The sequence below is a fragment of the Barbus barbus genome, assembly GCF_936440315.1.
Source record: "Barbus barbus genome assembly, chromosome: 50".
NCBI lineage: Eukaryota > Metazoa > Chordata > Actinopteri > Cypriniformes > Cyprinidae > Barbus > Barbus barbus.
The window spans coordinates 3,984,673-4,005,359 of record NC_136728.1 but is presented as its reverse complement, the minus strand read 5'-3'; the positions used below and the strand labels follow the sequence as shown (position 1 = coordinate 4,005,359).

Here is a 20,687-nt window from a genome sequence, read left to right as displayed (position 1 = left end):
ACAACAATGAACAACATCATCATCCTCATCTGGACTCTGTGCATGTATATACAGGGTAAGGATTTAATAAAAATGTTAAAGTAAAATATTGTATTATATTATTAACATCAGTGAATGTTACACATAAATCCTGCTCTTTCTAAATCTAACTATGTTTCTAGGTTTCAGTGGACAGGTGACTGTGACTCAGACTCCCTCTGTTAAAACTGTTCAGATTGGTGAATCAGTCACTATAAACTGCAAAACTAACACAGACGTGAGCAATGCCTGTACAGGTTCATATACTTGTATGCACTGGTATCAGCAGAAACCTGGAGAAGCTCCTAAACTCCTCATACATCAAGCAACACAACGTTACACTGGAACTCAATCTAGATTCAGTGGCAGTGGAACCAGAACTGATTTCTCTCTGATCATCAGTGGAGTCCAGACTGAAGATACAGGAGATTATTACTGTCAGAGTTATCACTACATCAACAGTAAATATGTGTTCACACAGTGATAAAGAGTCGTACAAAAACCTCCGTCAGTCAGAGTCACAGTGACTGCACTGATACAGCTGAGAGATACTGCAGCTGCTCTACAACACAATCACACACAACACTGATCAACACAAACACTAATAACACAATATCATTATAACAGAAATATGATATTCCTGAAGAAAACATGTCAGTGTTTTAATATGATCATCATGTTTTAGGTGTAAAATATGATGCCTGTCAATCAAACTGAACAGACTGCATTCAGTCACTTCTGCTGTCTTTTAAGAAATATGCTGAAGACAAGCATACTTTAAGTGAAGTTTTAGTGTATTTACATAAAACACTTATTTTACTCTTACTTAAAATATATTTGATGTTTACTTTGTGTAAGAAAATAGCTAAATTATTCAGCTTTCAGTGGGTTTAAAGTATTATCTCTTTATAACCATGTACCTGCTGCATTTTATTTTAAATATGTACGTAATTAATATAAATATGTACGTAATAATGTACGTGCTTCAGTTTGCTTTTCAAAAGTAAGGTTAAAAAAAAACATTAACATTTTAATATATTTTATGAAGCACATTAATTCACTTCTCTGTAAGTATATTATAGCTATATGTGTTATATGCTATAAGTGCATTCTTGTATAAACTTACAATGTTTATTAATATTACTTATTTATTTATAATTTTTTATTTATGTTTTTTAAGTGTTATGAGCCTATCTCTATATATTAATTGTATGTCCTGTGTGTCTGTAATCCATGGGGCAAGAAGTCCCTGTATGTCTTGTGTATTGGACTGTGAAGTTAAGTGTATTTGTGGTTTATGTTATTGTGGGCCGAAGATTAATTTTCACATGTGTGGACAATAAAGATTTTCAATGTTCATGTATTATATATAAAAAAGTCAACTATGGTTAAGCATTATAATAAACATATTTAATTTTAATATTGTATTAAAATAAAAGAAATATAAATTATATGAACATGAAATTATAATACATATATTCAAACAAAGATGCAAAACTGTTAATCATTGGTTAATTTTATGAATATTTTTCCCTTTCCCAGGCCGTGCATGTGATAAAGCAGTCTTTAAATTCTACAGAGTCTGGATTGCAAACCCTCAGCTGCTGAAAATACAAGTCATACTCAGAGAAGTGACAATACACTTGAAGATGAAAATGATATTTAAACTCTTCTGTTTGTTTGTGTGCTTCAGACATCTGCAGGCTTGAGTTTATAAATATGCTGTTGTTCACTTCTGAATTTAGTTTTTCAGTAACTTTTTTTCTTCAGGAAATTGTATGTTGATGCTTATATATTCAATGATGTTATATTAATAATGTTATTTTCAGTAATACAGGTATAACTGAGATGTTCTACAAATGGATAAAAGAGCTCTGCCATAACATTTCACTGATCTTTCATTTATTATGTATTTTGGTCAAGATATTATATATGCTGCTATATGCTGTACTCTGGCATTTCATGTTTATGTTTAATTATTTATTTTGAATGATTTTGGACCTTTTATACTATTTTGAAAACTGAAGAATGTTTTTTTTTTTTTTTTTTTTTTTTTTTTTTGTAAATTTAAATGTTATTGAATCACATTAAAATGAAGTATTTAAATAATATTTGGTCCCACTTCATACTTGGTGGCCTTAACTACTATGTACTTACATAATAAATAAGTATGTAAGTAAGTAATAATAAATAAATAAATGAATCATTGCACTTATTGTGTTCATATTGTATTGCAAAACACTTTAGCTGTTATTGAGGTGGATATTTCTAAGGCTAGGGACAGGTGTAAGGGTCCACTGTGTAAACTGTAAATGTAATACAGAAATTAATAAAAGATGTAACTACATGCAGTTTTTTTATTATTATTATATATTTAAGTGCAATGTAAAAACGTGTGAAAGCAATAAGTGCATTGTATCAAATTATTAATTTTGAATGTAAGTACATAATAGTTAAGGCCACCTAATATAAAGTTGGACCAAATATTTTAAATGGATTGTGAAGAAATACAGTTTAACACAATTTAATATATTAAAATATCTGGTAAATAGCTTAAACTTGATCTTAAGCATATATTGAAATATGCATAATATATTTATTGTTTCAAAATAATACATTTAATGTGCATTTAGTATAGCACAATTTAAACATACTATGTCCAAAAAAGCACAATTTAAATATATTTCCTTTTCACTGCTTGACTACAGCAGAAGTGAAACTGGTGTGTTTCAGTCCAGATCATGTAACCAATCAAACAGTGACTCTGGGAGTGTGGGCTGAAAATCTCATTTGCATTGTCAGGGTGGAGTGATTGTGATCCTCTCAGAATAGAGCAGCTCTGTCTCCAGAGACCATGTTCAAACCCCAAGAGCTTTATTTGACTAGATTTACTGCTACTGATCGAGCTTCTGAAAAGCACCTGGACAAACACTACATGCATCTTCATCTGTTAGTTGAATGATGTTGTCAGACACAAATGGAGCTTGTTGAGAAGCTTTATTGAATGTTGCAGCAAACACAGCAGATTGAAAGATCAGCCAGTGCTTTGACACTAGAGCTCTCTTTCAGTATTGAGTTGTAAATGACTACAGCTGCAGCACTAGACTCATGTGAATCCTGCCTGACACAGGACACTCAGATACGGCTCATCTTCAGGAGAGAGCAGCGCTCACTGGAGAAACATCAGCACTGCGAGCGACTAACAGCTACTCTTCTGGAACGAGGCCTCATGAGGAGCTCCAGCATGTGTTACTCTGCAGACGTACTGATCTTTCTCTTCCCAGAGTGCTTTGCTGAGGGTCAGGACGCTACTGCGGCTGTAGCGGCCATTCTGCTCGCTCTCTGCGCTGGTCACAACCCCCTCGGTGACCTCTGAGCCGTCCAGTGTCCAGCTCACCAGCGCCCCCTGTGGAGAGTAAGAGCTGAGCAGGCAGAGCAGTGCGGCTGATTCTCCAGAGATCTGCAGAGAAGAGGGCGGCAGCAGAGACACTGAGGGCTTCACTGTGGGACCAGCTGCAGGAGACAAACACAACACATTCACAAACACACAGAAAACACACTGCAGCTCCAGCACTCTTCTGTCCTGCAGCATTCACAGCATTTCAACACGACTTTCAGCAGCAGACATGAGGAGTGCAGTCAAAATCACAACAATCCCATCATTCATCTTATTCAACATCACTACAGCTGAAATTCATAAATAAAAGCAAACACACTAAAACACTGGCTGTGTTCATTTGGGTAGTTCTTATACCTTAACATAAAGTTCTTACATTTTCAGTACGTGAGATATTGAACTCTTATGCCTTTGTGTGTTTGATTTTTTTTGTTTGCACTTTCAAAATGTAACACGTTCAAACTATTTTGTAACTTAATTTCAGACCAAATTAAAATCGTATCATAATAATTCCAAAACAATTGAATCAACATCTCTATCTCTACATAAACTTTGGATAATTTTTTATTTTATTTTTTTGTACGATAAAGCACTGATTTACAGAAGATCAGGAGAGAGAGATTACAAATCAGTGACTGAACTACAGAAAGTCACATTTCCAGCTACATTTACATTCTGATGTCAAATCTCTTTTTTGCCATGTATGATATCTACAATTAACGATGAACCGTACATGAACTCAATGCAAAAATAAATGAACGAAATTATTATCTTTGATAAACGGACACATTCCATAGGGATTTACATTATGGAAATGCATTTAGAAACTAGTTTTGTTCAGTATAAATTATTTTAAATTTTTTTTGAAGGTCTTTTAGTTGTTTTAACATTTTTTTTAATAATGTACATTTGTATGTTTTTATACAAGAGAGTTAAATAGACAGACTTACCGAGCACCAGTTTAGTTCCTCCACACATTTGTAACAGTGAATATAATATCATTCTTGTTTGTTGATTATTGAAGAACCCATAACAGACATGACCATTTGCTGTCATATTCTACATAAATGTGGCACTTATCAATCTTTATTTCAGTTAATTTCAGCTAAATTTTATTTTTCAGATTTATTCAAATTAGTATAATTTGCATTCATATATTTAATGAAAATATTCGAAAATTCTGCTATTTTATTTGAATTGATTGCTTATAGCTGACATGTGTAGAGGTGCAATTTTAGACAAATACATTTGGAATAATATTCACTCATGAGATGAAGACTGTTTATATCGGTGGTCTAAGACTGGTCTCCCCTACAGTGGCTGTCATTTGAGATCACATGACCAGGTTCCCCAACGATTATACTCATCAGAAAATAATAAGGTATATGTTCTATAATTCTATTGTATACAAGATAGTTAGCAGCACTGTTGTAAATCCTGCCCACTTCTTTGCATCGTCAGCACATGCTTCAGTGCTCTGAGAGAGTTTATAGTGCTGTGAGTTTAACACTTCATGACTGAGAGCAGAACACAACACAGTCTTCATCATCACACAAGACACAACAACAACAATGAACACCATCATCATCTTCATCTGGACACTCACACTGTTTGCTCAGGGTTTGTGTGATAAAGCTTAAATATTATTCCTTCTTTGAAATGTGAAATGTACATCGTCAGATGGGTCTAAATTGTATTCTTGTTCTTTCTTTCAGAGTGTAGAGGACAGATCACTGTAACTCAGAGTCCATCAATAATAACAGCAGCTCAAGGACAAGAAGTCAGAATAAACTGTAAAACCAGTAGTAATGTCTACAGTGATAGTTATGGGCCAAGGTTGCACTGGTACATACAGAAACCTGGAGAAGCTCCTAAACTCCTCATATATCGTGCATCAAACCGTTACACTGGAACTCCATCTAGATTCAGTGGCAGTGGATCGAACAGTGATTTCACTCTGACCATCAGTGGAGTCCAGACTGAAGATACAGGAGATTATTACTGTCTGAGTTATCACAGTGGTCCAGTGTTCACACAGTGATAAAGAGTCGTACAAAAACCTCCGTCAGTCAGAGTCACAGTGACTGCACTGATACAGCTGAGAGATACTGCAGCTGCTGATGGGAGGATCATATTTCAGGGACTATTTATTTATATGATATAGTTGTGAAGTATCAGGCCGAGAGTGATGGCCTGAATCCATGTGCATGCATTTATTAGGAGAAACAACAAGGACAATCCAGAGAATGGTCACACACAAAGTAGAGATGCAAACAACATGCAGGGGCCGAGCAAGATCAGAATGCAAAGGTTATAATGTCCAGAGTCCAAAAACCAAGAAAGTAATCCAAAATATACAGCTCAGAATGGGAGTAAAACACAAACAGTATTTCACACTGAGCGAACAAGCAGTCAACTATTACATATGCCATGTCTAATTAGGCCGATGAGAAACACCCGAGAACAATCAGAGTTAAGGTGATTGTGACGTCTGATGGCAGAGTTGAGAAGACACAGAGGGTATGGTATCACTGTATATCACTTGCTAGATTTCACATTTCCTAGAAAAAAAATCTGCGTCAACAGTTGATTCAAACTTTCAGAGTCTCAGTGTGAACAAACCCCATCTCTCCATGAGTCCAACTCAACCGACTCATTTCAGAGAATAAAGAGTCAAACAGACAAACTCATATTTGAGTGATTCTGTTCCTCTCAGAAAATGAAAAAAAAAATTTTTTTAAACTAACAGTTATAATGCAATCAGTTTCCTCAAATGGTTTGTTAACCTAACTTGTGGGGTTTTACAGTGAAGTCCTTGATTCAACACATTTCTGACACTGAATCTATATTGATCTTGTTTGTGAATTCTGGAATTGAACAATCATAACACACGTTTGTTAAATTGTAAACACTGTAATACTGTTTTCTGGTTTGTTTAAATATTTATGCTTCAGTTTATAATCATGTGCAGTAGACCTACAAGTTAATATGTAATATTTCCTCATTTCCACCTCTATCACACACAAACACACTCATGACACAAGACACAATTCAGTTCAGTTAGAAGAGTTGGTAACACTTTAGAATACTGTTTCTTACTTACTGCATAACTAATAAGGAATTACTGAAGAACTAACAGGTAATGATTCATTAACACTTAGCACACTACTGTTAACTACTAAGGAAGATGTGTTAACTAATCAGTATGTAATACAATTTTATGATTGTGTTAAGTAACATTTAGCTAAACAATAACTAATGTATTCTGTCACACCTCCTGAAGAACTACTATTAATTATCTACTAGTTAAGGTTCAATAAAAATAACTATGAAATAACTACTAATGAACAATTATACGCAAATAGTCACTATAATAATCAGGTTGTGGCCCACAAATCAAGTACTTGAGTAAAAGTACAGATACCCAATAAAATATTACTCAAGTAAAATTATAAGTAGGCCACTTAAGGACACTATAGTACCAATTTTGTTACAGTCCACTACTACTATTATTAGCCTATAATGGAAATGAAATATGCATTTTGTTTGCTGCACACCCAAAAGGACTCATTACTATAATTGTACATAACGAGGGGTGAGTAAGTGATATTTTGGGTGAAATGGATATATTTAATATATATATATATACTGGCAAAAGTATACTGTCATCCATGAGTATACAAATTTTTATTATAAACGATTGAAATCAGTGCACAGAGTCAGATCAACCTATGGTAAGTTTTTGTTTTGGCCCTCCTGTAAAGTTAGTGAAATGTCACTTAAGTCTTTCAGGCTTCTCACCCCTTATGTTTTTGCCTGTATGGTAAATAATTTCCTTGTTCTGTAGGAAATCTGCTTCGGAAAGGAACCGCAACTCAACTGTCTTGCCATAACTATCCAACTTACTACAGATACAGTACACTCTGTAAAATGGTGGTTTGTTAATTAATCAATTAATTTATTTTCTGAAACACTGGGATGAAGCTGTTGGGTCATATTTGTTTTTTAGTCTTAGGTAGTTTTTGTGTTGTGTTAATGCCTAGTTAACGGCAGTTTCCCTTGAGCCCAGCTCCCGTATAAGTAATTAATTCCTTATTAATTACTAAAGGTTTCGCTATATTTTCACTTTAGAATAGGCCTACTCTTGCAGGTTCAAAATAAGTCCTGCATAATTATTTGATAATTATTTATTAATTACTAATGGGCTCCCTATATTTTCACTTTAGAATACTGTTTCAGGTTCTAAGTAATTCTTGCGGAATTATCTAATAATCCTTTATTAATTACTAATGGGTTACCTGTATTTTCACTCTCCCTCAGTCCTTGCCTTACATACAGAAATTGAATTAATGGTAATATGGTATATGCTGAGGAGGCACACATACAGTACTTTATATAAAATATAAAAACTAAGGCAAGTTATCGCATGGCACTGGAGAGGTGGTGGGGTTCCTATCGGATGCTGATTTCTTACAAAACAAACTCAAAACAATTCACTATACAGGCAAACCTCTGTAAAATGTATTGCATTTATTAATATTGCATTTTCATACTGCTACTACTGCTAATAACATTTATATGAAAGGGTCACAACTCGATGTAATTGTGTATGACTGTTCATACTTCATAATTATTTTTATTGAACCTTAACTAGTAGATAATTAATAGTAGTTCTTCAGGAGGTGTGACAGAATACATTAGTTATTGTTTCGCTAACTGTTACTTAACACAATCGTAAAATTGTATTACATACTGATTAGTTAACACATCTTCCTTAGTAGTTAACAGTAGTGTGCTAAGTGTTAATGAATCATTACCTGTTACTTCTTCAGGAATTCCTTATTAGTTATGCAGTAAGTAAGAAACAGTATTCTAAAGTGTTACCAATCTAGGCTGCAGGAGAGTCAGATTGTGCAGAGGACTCATCTGGTTCCTGTGGTCTTGTCCCGATGGCTGTCTAGGAGACAGGGTCTTCACTGGGGATCAGTCTCTGGGGCTCATCTAGTTGTCCTGGTCTCTTCTGGCGTTCAGGGCTGTAGAGGTCATCTCTAGGTGCTGATCCACCATCTGATCTGGATACAGTCTGGATCTGGGTGGCTACGGTGACCTCGGAATAAGAAAGAAACAGACTAATATTAGCGTAGATGCATCACTCTTCTAATGATGTAACAAGTACATCCGGTATTTTGGGAAGTGTTCCCGGTTCCGGTTGATCTAATTAATGCAGCCTAACAATCCTTTAATGGATTTGAATTATAGAAATGTGATAGTGTATTATGTGTAAACCAGGTTACAGAAATGGGTCTTTAATCTAGATTTAAACAGACAGACTGTGTCTGCTTCCCGAACAGTGTTAGGTAGATTGTTCCAGAGTTTGGGTGCTAAAGAGGAAAGCAGTCGATTTTGATATTCTAGGAATTATTAAATGGCCAGAGTTTTGAGATTAATACTCTGATGTGAGACTTTGTTTACAGTTCTTCTTACTAATGGGGCTATTGGGGAGATTTTAAGACAAAGTTTAAGAAACAGCAAATGCTGTGCAAATTATAAGCAGGAATGTTTGATAAAAGGATAAATCTAACTGACCTACGACTGCAAATGTCTTCTTTCTGTCTGCTCTGTTTCTGAATGAATACCTCGCCACAAACAAGACTGGGTTGACTGGGTTCTTTAGCTCTTCTCAGCTAATAATAATAATAATAATAATAATAATAATAAAAGAAAGGGGAGAGAAAATAAAATAGCATTATATTGAGAATGTTAAAAAAAATATGTGAGCAAAATATTTAAGATACAATATGGTATGAATGAACTGCAAGATGGAAAAAATACTGATTTAAATGATGGTTTTTGGATTTTACATTAAAAATGTAGTAAAAGCATGGTAAGTGTTGTGATTACTGTGATATTTGTTGTAAAAGCACATCAAAACTACCATTATAGTGTTAAAACCATTGTAAGTTTGGTGGTTATTGAGCTACTACTATATATGCATCACAGTAAAACTGAAGTTATGGCAGTAAAAATATGATTTGTATGAAGCGTTGTAATTATTGTGCTTTTTACCAAAACTACCACAGCAAAACCACAGTTACTGTGGTAAAAGCATGGTAAACTGTGTCATGTTTGTGCTTTAACTTCAAATATCACAGTAAGACCACAGTTACTGTGGTAAAAGCATGGTAAAGTGTGTCATGTTTGTGTTTTCACTTCAAATATCACAGTAAGACCACAGTTACTGTGGTAAAAGCATGGTAAAGTGTGTCATGTTTGTGCGTTAACTTCAAATATCACAGTAAGACCACAGTTACTGTGGTAAAAGCATGGTAAAGTGTGTCATGTTTGTGCTTTAACTTCAAATATCACAGTAAGACCACAGTTACTGTGGTAAAAGCATGGTAAAGTGTGTCATGTTTGTGCGTTAACTTCAAATATCACAGTAAGACCACAGTTACTGTGGTAAAAGCATGGTAAAGTGTGTCATGTTTGTGCGTTAACTTCAAATATCACAGTAAGACCACAGTTACTGTGGTAAAAGCATGGTAAAGTGTGTCATGTTTGTGCGTTAACTTCAAATATCACAGTAAGACCACAGTTACTGTGGTAAAAGCATGGTAAAGTGTGTCATGTTTGTGCGTTAACTTCAAATATCACAGTAAGACCACAGTTACTGTGGTAAATAGCATGGTGGTGTCATGTTTAATGTGCTTTAATTTCAAATATCACAGTAAAAGCACTGTTGCTGTGGTTACCATTATTTTAGTACAAATACAACTTATGTCTTTGAACCTGATATGAATAATTAACTGATCAAAGATCACGTCACGTGACAGATAGCATTTAATCACCCTAGTTAGCAGGTGTTCATTTAGTTAAACGCAATGAAACGCACAATCAGCCTCGGATGACCGATATAATAGAGCGAATAATAAGGCGCTTGGCGTCCTCACGAGGAGCGTCTCGCTGCAGCCCACAAGATCCAGGGGGTGTGGTTGGATGTGGTTGTTTTTTTTTATGCTGCAATCCAATTAATCTCAATCAAACTGCAGTTGGGTAGTTTTGATTAACCCTTTAACTGTCACCCCCTTTTTATTTTTGAAAATAGACTTGAAAGTGCACTGTTTAAAGTTAAATTGTTATAATTCATGAATGCTTTTGAATACGGACCTAAGGTTAGTCTCATTTTTATAGAAGACAATCAGCAGATTATTGCAGAAGTGAAATCATTTTAAAACATGAAAGTACAAAAAAAAAAGTTATAAAAGTAAATGTACTGTAAGTAAAATATACTATTTGTATTTTTATTTTAATCCAAGTTTGGCATAAAATTAAAGCCATATGTCTAAAGTTGTGTTCCAAATTTGAAGCTGATATAAAAAAAGAGGTTACTATGCAATTTTGTTTATGCGTTAAACCACAAACAGCCACCGGGTGCCATCCAAACCCCTTGAATTTATTCATGCATTTTTCTGTTGCAAATTTATAAATGTCTCTCTCAGTATTACTCCTATCACAAAATAATAATAATAATAATAATAATAAATGTGGAATCCTGAGACTCTTTCTGATGATATGTTTTTTGTCAAGATTATAAAAAGTTTTGATTCTATAAGACCGTAATACATTTGGAACATGACACCTCCCACTAAGGGGGATTTTAAAGTACCATTTATATAGTAACACAGTGTCCGATTTTAAAACGGTTTTCTCAAGATGACTTTTGAGGTTGTAAGCTTCCAAATGATATATAATATATGATGATTACTAAAACATGTGAAAGAAAAAAAGGAAATGAATAGAAGTTTTGTGTCAAAGGTCAGAGCTCCTGTTATGGTGTATATGTTTTGAGGTGCGCTCTTGTCATAAATTTATCTATTACTGCTCCTACATAATTTTTTACAACAAACAGTGGTAAAATACCTATTTAGGAGTCTTGGCCCTTTACAATGATATATAGTTTGTCATGATTAGATTAGGATTTAATGGTAAATTATTGAAGTAAAGTTATTTAAGGTTAAATAATAATAACAAAAAAAATACAGCTAACTAACACAATAAAAAAAACATGATTTATGAAAATTAATAAAATGGAGTTATCTGTTTTTGCAAATAAACTTCATATATATATATATATTTTTTTTTTCATATCACTTGTATTGCAGGACTTTTCAGAAAAAGTGAAGCTGTAACACTGTGAAATGTCCAATCAAGCTATACTTTAACAAACACAATAAATAATAAAAACAAATGTAACATGAGAAAAAATGAATACAAACACTAATTGTCTGAAGTATCTATAGTTCATATTCATCACAAAGAATTAAAGTTTCTAATGTTTTGTAGAACATGAACATGCATAAAGAAAACCATCAGCGGTCTGAGACGGACAGCTGCCTGTTCTGTGTATGAAGATCATTTACATAGAGAGACACTTTGCATGAGAGAGTTTATAGTGCTGTGAGTTTAACACTTCATGACTGAGAGCAGAACACAACACAATCTTCATCATCACACAAGACACAACAACAACAATGAACAACATCTTCATCCTCATCTGGACACTCACACTGTTTGCTCAAGGTTTGTAGTAAAACTTTCATAAAGATAATTATTTTAAAATGTGAAATGTGTTATTGTAATTTGTGTCCTGTTTTCCTTTGTTTCAGAGTGTAGAGGACAGTATACTGTAACTCAGACTCAATCAATAATAGCTCAACCAGGACAAGAAGTCAGAATAAACTGTAAAACCAGCAGTGGAGTGTATGCTGGTGATCGTTTAGCCTGGTACTTACAGAAACCTGGAGAAGCTCCTAAACTCCTCATATATTATGCATCAACCCGTTACACTGGAACTCAATCTAGATTCAGTGGCAGTGGATCTAACAGTGATTTCACTCTGACCATCAGTGGAGTCCAGACTGAAGATACAGGAGATTATTACTGTCAGAGTTTCCACTATCCAAACAGTAAAGTTGTGTTCACACAGTGATAAAGAGTCGTACAAAAACCTCCGTCAGTCAGAGTCACAGTGACTGCACTGATACAGCTGAGAGATACTGCAGCTGCTCTACAACACAATCACACACAACACTGATCAACACAAACACTAATAACACAATATCATTACTATTAATAGAATGTATTTCTGGAGAGAATGAGTCAGTTTTAATATGATCATCATGTTTTAGGTGTAATATATGATTCCTGTCAATCAAACTGAACAGACTGCATTCAGTCACTTCTGCTGTCTGGACGTGATGCTTTCCCTTTGATCCACAGAAAACAATACATTCATGATATATTTTTATGATTTTATTGACATTTTACTGACATTTTCATATACATTATCCCTTTGAAATGTAAATGTAAAGACATACTATTGAATGTTTTCAAAATATACTATATAAGTATACAAAATATAAAAGTACATTTGTATCCACAACATGCTTATTTGAAGTGCATTAAAATATATTAAATATTTAAAATATTAATATTTAATATATTTCTAAAAACTGTAATATATACATATACATGCTTATTTGAGTTTTTAAATCATATTCTTAACACAAGCATACTTTAAGTGAAGTTTTAGTGTATTTATAATAATTTTAATGTTAATCTTACTTAAAGTATATTTTATGTGTACTTTGTGTAAGAAGATAGCAAAATTATTCAGGTTTTCTAGGGTTTAATGTAGAAGTACTTTATAACAATGTGTAGGTCCGCTGCAATGTGTTTTAAGTATTTGTTTAATGAGCATGTGCTTCTATCCGCTTTTCAAAAGTAAGATTTTTTTTAAGTATATATATATATATATATATATATATATATATATTATATAGCACATTAATTCACTACTGCATAAATACATTATAGCTATATGTGCCGTATGTTATTGTGTGTTCTAAGTGTCTAAGTGTATTCTTACAATTGTGGCGGGAGGAGCCAACGACAGACACAGTGGGCGCGGCGTCAGGCCTCGGAGAGGTTTTTATTAAACAATAATCAAAATAAAGTGTCCAAAGGGGGTAAAAAGTGTCAAAAATAAAACAGGGAATCTGGTGTCCTCGTCGTGCTACGGGCTTGTGAAGGAGGGCAGTGTTCGGGAAGGAAGGGTCCAGGTAAGGGGCGGAGTCTGGTGGCCGCACGCACTCCCCTCTCGGGACCGGGGTGCGTGGGTCGGCGGCTTCTTCTGAGCGGCATCATCCATCCTTTGCCCGCGGCGCTTCCGGGGGATAGAACGGCCCGGCATCCTGGCCCGTCAGCCGTCAAACGGGTGCGGAATTCCATCCATACTCTACGGATCCGGCAGCTCAAGTCTACGGTGGTGCGGGAGTCCCTCAACGCTCCCTTCCTGGACCCAGGAGGACACCAGCGTGCATGCACGGGGAAGAGACCGGTTTCCCGAGGAGAGGCGCGCTCGGCATTTAAACAGCGGCGGTGATGAGGCTCTATTCACATCAGGTGCGCCTCATCACACGCCGCCAGCCCTGGCTGTTTCAGCGCCCCTCCTCTCACACACACCCACTCCCGTTGGGAGCCTGGTGAAGGGCGGCGAATACGGGACGGGGTGGTGATGATAATAAGGGGGGAGGCAGCCGACTCGTCACACAATGTATAAACTTCTAATGTATTATGTATTAAAAAGTCAACTATGATTAAGCATTATAATAAGGATATTTAATTCTAAGAATTCTAAAAATTCTAATGTGTGTGCAAATTATAATACATATATTCAAACACTGATGCAACTGTTAATCACAATTATTGTTCCCTTTCCCATATCCTGTGCTAAAGCAGTCTTTAAATTATACAGTGTCTGGATTGTAAGCCCTCAGCTGCTGAAAATGCAAGTTGTACTCAAAAAGGTGACAGTTAACTTATACGTACAGTCAATCCTGATAATTTATGTGGTGGCGGCTCATCTAATGGAATATAGAGAATGATATATTCTGTAACTCTATTGTAGTATATGAGTTTGTTAGCAGCTCAAGCTGTTGTAAATCCTGCCCCCTTCTTTGCATCGTCAGCACATGCTTCAGTGCTCTGAGAGAGTTTATAGTGCTGTGAGTTTAACACTTCATGACTGAGAGCAGAACACAACACAATCTTCATCATCACACAAGACACAACAACAACAATGAACAACATCATCATCCTCATCTGGACACTCACACTGTTTGCTCAAGGTTTATTTGATAAAATTTGATAATTATTATTACTTCTTTAAAATGTGAAATGTACATAATTGTCACATTTGTCTAAATGTTATTCTTGTTCTTTCTTTCAGAGTGTAGAGGACAGATCACTGTAACTCAGAGTCCATCATTAATAACAGCAGCTCAAGGACAAGAAGTCAGAATAAACTGTAAAACCAGCAGTAGAGTGGATGATGGCACTGACTTAGCCTGGTACTTACAGAAACCTGGAGAAGCTCCTAAACTCCTCATATATTATGCAACAAGCCGTTACACTGGAACTCAATCTAGATTCAGTGGCAGTGGATCTAACACTGATTTCACTCTGACCATCAGTGGAGTCCAGACTGAAGATACAGGAGATTATTACTGTCAGAGTGAACATGTGATCAACAGTAAATATGTGTTCACACAGTGATAAAGAGTCGTACAAAAACCTCCGTCAGTCAGAGTCACAGTGACTGCACTGATACAGCTGAGAGATACTGCAGCTGCTGATGTCACTCACAATACAATAGAACTGGGCAAGACAAGACTCAACAACAATCAAAACAGGTAATGAGAAAAACCCTAAGCAAATTATTAAATAACTGATAGAAATTAAAGTAACAAAACAAATAAAAAAGTAAAAGAGAATACTAAAATAAAACTAAAGAAGACTCGAAAAATTACATTAAAAAAAAGGAGCTAGACTTTAACAAAATTTAAACACATTAAGCCGGAAAAGATATACGGAGAAAGGAGAGTTAAACAAGGGGGAGTGGTAATGAGAAACAGAGAGGAAGGTCAAGAGGAGCACATGGCAATCAACAACAAAGACAGAGCCATGTCTCAGTCACAACACAAACAAAGAACCATTAAACAAAGACGAGAGAGACAAGAACAGTCAGGAGGGAACCCTGACACTATCAATAAAATAAATAAATAAAAAATCACACACTGAGGCCTGAAATGTGGCTCTCATGACAGTTTGCGCTTTAAAAAATAGCCTATTCATAAAATGAAAAATTTCCCCAGGTCACTGCATGTTTATAATTTGAATACAGTCCTGTGTAGGTGTTGCCATGATTAATTATTAGTATTATTATTATTGTTACTATCATTATTGCAAGTTTTAATAGCTTATTTTATAAGGTTCAGAGTTGATCTGTTTATCTAATTGTTTTGTTGATTGTCACCATTGTTGAGGTTTGTATGATGAGTGTTGGTGTCTCTGTGTGTTTCAATAACCTGTGATTAATTCTTGCAAAAAAAAAAAAAGATGTCCCAGTATCTTTGAGAGGCAATATCTGTTCATCTGGTCACAGTACAATGGTGATCTTTCTATAATAGCAGCTGCTTTTGTTTAAAATACCATTTCTGCAGTTCAGTAAGAGCTCAATCTCACAAAAAATATTGAAAGATGATTAATGAATTAAATGATTATGATATAATTCATTATGATGTAATGAATGTAGATGGTAATGCTGTTTGTGGAACAGTTTAATCATCATCCTTTCCTCAGATCCTGAGAGATTTAATGTGTTACGTCCTTCGACGTAAGTTATTATTTGCATTTATTCATTTGCATTGGCATGTACTGCGTGCTATCGATTTGTGCACAGTCTCTCTCTCTCTCTCTCTTTCTCTCTCTCTCTCTCTCTCTCTCTCTCTCTCTCTCTACCTCCCTCTGGCAGCGCTTAATTGGGACCAGCTGCAGGAAATTGCGTGGTGAGCTTTAATTTTATTCTTGCCATCAGCCTTACCAACCCTAGACTGGTCAGGTCATGACAATTTAAAAAAGTTTTCTCTGGCTTGTGCAAAGTGGTCTTTGACCTGTGTTGCAGTTAGTTTAAACACTATAGAGGCTGAACAAAAATTAAAATTAAAATACAAAGAATCGAAACACACATTAGGTGCCTGTGCAGCAGCATGTCAGACTGTGAGGTCAAAAACACATTAGAAGCGTCACATTTTAAAAGAAGACCTTGGATAATCCTCAAGACTTAATTTTATGTATAGAAGAAAGCAAACACTTTCATGCATAAGAAGAACCTCATATCAAAATGGAACTGGAAGAACTAATGTATAAGCATTGTAAAGAAGACCTGCATGAAATCACACAAAGGTTCTGAAGTCTAGATACTCTTACTGTCACTGTGCTATACTATACACTGTAAAAAAAAAAAAAAAGTTGAGCCAACTTAAAATTTTAAGGCAACCAACTTCAGCAGATTTTTGAGTTCTCTCAAATTATTTTTGCAGGAGATTCTCAACTTTTTGTTGTATAAACTTATTTATACAGCTGGTTGCCTGAAAATTTTAAGTTGGCTCAATTTTTTTTTTTCTTTTTTTTTTTTACAGTGTAGTCCAGTATTTCGCTAACACTGTGATTTTGTGGGGCTGAGGAAAAGAAAGAGGAACAGGAGCTGAGGAAGAGTTTGTAGAGCATGAACAGCATCACATCACATTCACTGCTAGAGACGCCAACGGGCTTCAATACGACCTTCACAAACCTATGAACTGCACAGCACAGTATCTTTGTTATATATTTTGTGTTCCAAATGATAACTGGCTGAAAGCAGACTTTTTGTAACATTTAATTTAAACTGTATTTCTGAACATTGTACAGTTCTGCAAAACACTGATAGCAAATTATGCAAATAATAAAGGATAACGATACAGATGTGTCTACATTCTGTTGGCTCTGTCTCATATGTAGTGATGAGTATTCGTAAGTCAAGTTATTCTCCTAAACAGTCCTCTTTCTCTTTGGAAAATTTGCTTCATTCCAGAAAATCTGTGTCTAAACAGTCCTGTATGTAACTTAGGTATTATTCTTTATAGTGAGTTTTGTTACTATTTTTTTGAAAGAGTTACAATTAAAATAAATAAATAAAAAACTTTAAAACGAGACACAGAATAGAGGTCCACACTGTTTCACCAACATCCATCCACTTGGAGATTTCTAGCCTAGCGCGGATCTGAAGTGACCTTTGACCACTTTTCCTTATGGAGTTTCTTATAATTATACTTCATACACAGCTCAGTCATTATGATGCAGAGGAGAAAAAAATGCAGCTTGAATCTAAACTCATAAAAAAAAGATTTTGATGATTTTTGAAAAGGCCACATGACAAAAATTTCCCAAATGGCAGCATGTTATTGTTTCAAAGTTGAATTAACACTGATGTCTAACACAGAACCTATATTTATCTTGTCTGTTAATTCTAACATTGAGGAACCATAACTATTAATCTTGTTGCTGTTTATATTATTACATTCTAAATTTTGTAAAATAAATATATTAAACTATTTTGTCCTCTGATGATGCAACATTATTTTGCACATACTAAACTCATCTCTATATATGCTACAATTTAGCAGTAAATTTACACTGGCTGTTTACACCGGGTGCATCTTCCCTTGTATGTAGTGTACTTGAGATATGATATTAGCTCAAGCTGTTGTAAACCTGCCCACTTCTTTGCATCGTCAGCACATGCTTCAGTGCTCTGGGAGAGTTTATAGTGCTGTGAGTTTAACACTTCATGACTGAGAGCAGAACACAACACAATCTTCATCATCACACAAGACACAACAACAACAATGAACAACATCATCATCAGTTAACTTCCATTGAGAACATTTATTATAAGCGCTGTCTGGGCAGGGCAAGAAACATCATCAAGGATGCCTCTCACCCTAACCATGGACTTTTCACCCTCCTTCCATCCGGCAGGCGTTACAGGTGCCTACGCTCTCGCACTAGTAGGCTCAGGAAGAGCTTCTTCCCCGAGGCTGTGTCACTTCTGAACGCCACACCACCAATCTAACTCCTGCACCTGCTTATTACTGCACTGGTCACAGTACTTTACACACATGCATTTGCACTACTCATATTTTGCACAGACTGCACATTGTCAAAGTTATTACAATATAAACTGTTTAAAGTTGTTACTGTACAAGCACAGTAAACTATTTCTATAAAATATTGCACTACTGTTATTTTGCATAGAATACATTGTTCTATCAATACTTTGCACACTCATCCAGCTGTATTTATTTATTACCACTGTTCTCACGTTTCTGCTGTTCATAATGTGTATATATAATCTGTAATCTATATAATCTACATTGCTCTGTTCATAATGTACATACAATCCCTACATTGCATTCCTATTTTATATTCTGTATATACTCTGCTCAATACTGTATATAGCAATTCCACTGTACATTCTGTAAATCATATCTTCACTTACTCTGCACTTATATGTATATAAAACACTATATTCTTGCACTTCTGGTTAGATGCTAACTGCATTTCATTAGCTCTGTACTTGTACTCTGCATAAATGACAATAAAGTTGAATCTAATCTAATCTAATCTAATCCTCATCTGGACTCTGACTCTCTGCATTCAGGGTAAATATTTGTACTAATAACATTACCCACATCTTATGTACAGTCCAAGAACCTAATAATTAAATGTCTAAATTGTCTTATTACTATACACAATTAAAAGTAGACCCTTTGCAGTTTCAAACGATGCCAGACTCGTATCTGTATATTTTAGTTCTATCCATGGTCAACAAGAAAACGTGACAAAACGCCCCAGCGCAGTCTAACAATTACATTGCAATTTAACATATCATTCATTTGTTAAAATCATTCTGAAATACTGGTAAACCACTGTTTATTAAAATGCTGAATTTAGTATTATATCAGTGTGATCTTGATCCTTCTCTCCAATTCACAGGACAAGAGTAACACCAGAAGATAAATATTCATCATTTTGCTTTGCTAAAAAATACTTAACTATTTTAGACACAAATGATTGCACAGTGTTTCAACATTTAAAATGTTTTAGATATTGTACTAAATAATGTGATTTGTTTTCAATTTTTATAAATAATTAATGACCTCTTGGTTGATATTACTATATCTGATACTAAATTAAATTGTCTAAGCTTTAATTTTTGGTAAACAATATTGTCGCTATCCATAATACATTTGCATTTTAGTATTACAATATATTGTGACACGATATATCGTTATACCCCTTCATTGTTTTGAATGTTGAACAATTGTATCAACATATGCATATATTTTATATTCCGCGATCCAACAGAGGATAAGCGGTTTGGAGAATGGATCTGTTTTTATAGGGAAAGACTGCCTAGTTAAATGTTTAGCCATGTCACTACTGATTTTTGAAATAGTCAATCATTTTAAAAATTTTATAGCACTTATTGTGAATTTCACTGACATTGTAGTAGGGTCGCTTTGTGAAAACATCTAAATGGTTAATTATAGATATAGTAAGACAGAAACCTGTTCCCCACTCATGTTGATCTGCTGTATTGTCTGAAAAGGTAAACAGGTTCTTCGGGTCTCGGGGACTTGCGTAAATTGACAGACAGTGCTGTCTGCTGTTTTGTGAGAAAATCTGCCTGCACGCATTTGTGAGAAAATCAAGCAAAGTTTCCTCATAAAGAGGCAAATGAGTCTCACAGTTGTAACACACAATACATATATTTCTCCATACCTCTGCATTTTCTCTCAAATAGAGTTTTGAATTTGCAAATCCCTTTACGTTTGTTTGAAAGTCGAGTTTTTCTTTGCAAAGCAGATTGTGTTTATTTGAAAAACACTGGATTTGTTTGATGAATAATGGTCATTGCACACTGAGTCTGAAATTTTCACATTCGTTTTTCCATTTTGTCGTATTCCCCATCATTTCCTATCAAAAAGCATGCTACGGATGTGAAAACACAGAAAATCGAACCTGATTCTGAGGCAGTGTGCAAACGTGATTGAGACAACGTGAAGTCGTATTTATTTTTTAACGTGCGAAAATTTCGACTCAGTGTGCAGTGACCTGAATGGCACAAAATTCACTCCATAGGAATACTCTGTCCCACAATGCAATGTTCGACTTTCTAGTTCCAATATGACAAATACACTGGCAGTAATTTCAACTGTGATTTTTAAACATTTCTTTCTACTTTCATTGTGTAAACAGACAAGTCAATAAATACAAACTTTGATATAACTTCTAAGTGTTTAAGACTCAGTGGGTTCAAATATATAGG

General features: G+C 34.9%; 1 gene segment (V, D, J or C); it reads right to left on the bottom strand.

Annotated features, from left to right (window-relative positions):
• Positions 1-3,000: 3,000 nt before the first annotated feature.
• On the bottom strand, positions 3,001-4,464 carry LOC306868516 (immunoglobulin lambda constant 7-like). The segment is given in 2 exons: positions 4,366-4,464; positions 3,001-3,531 (listed from the first exon to the last, which is right to left on the bottom strand).
• Positions 4,465-20,687: the final 16,223 nt, after the last annotated feature.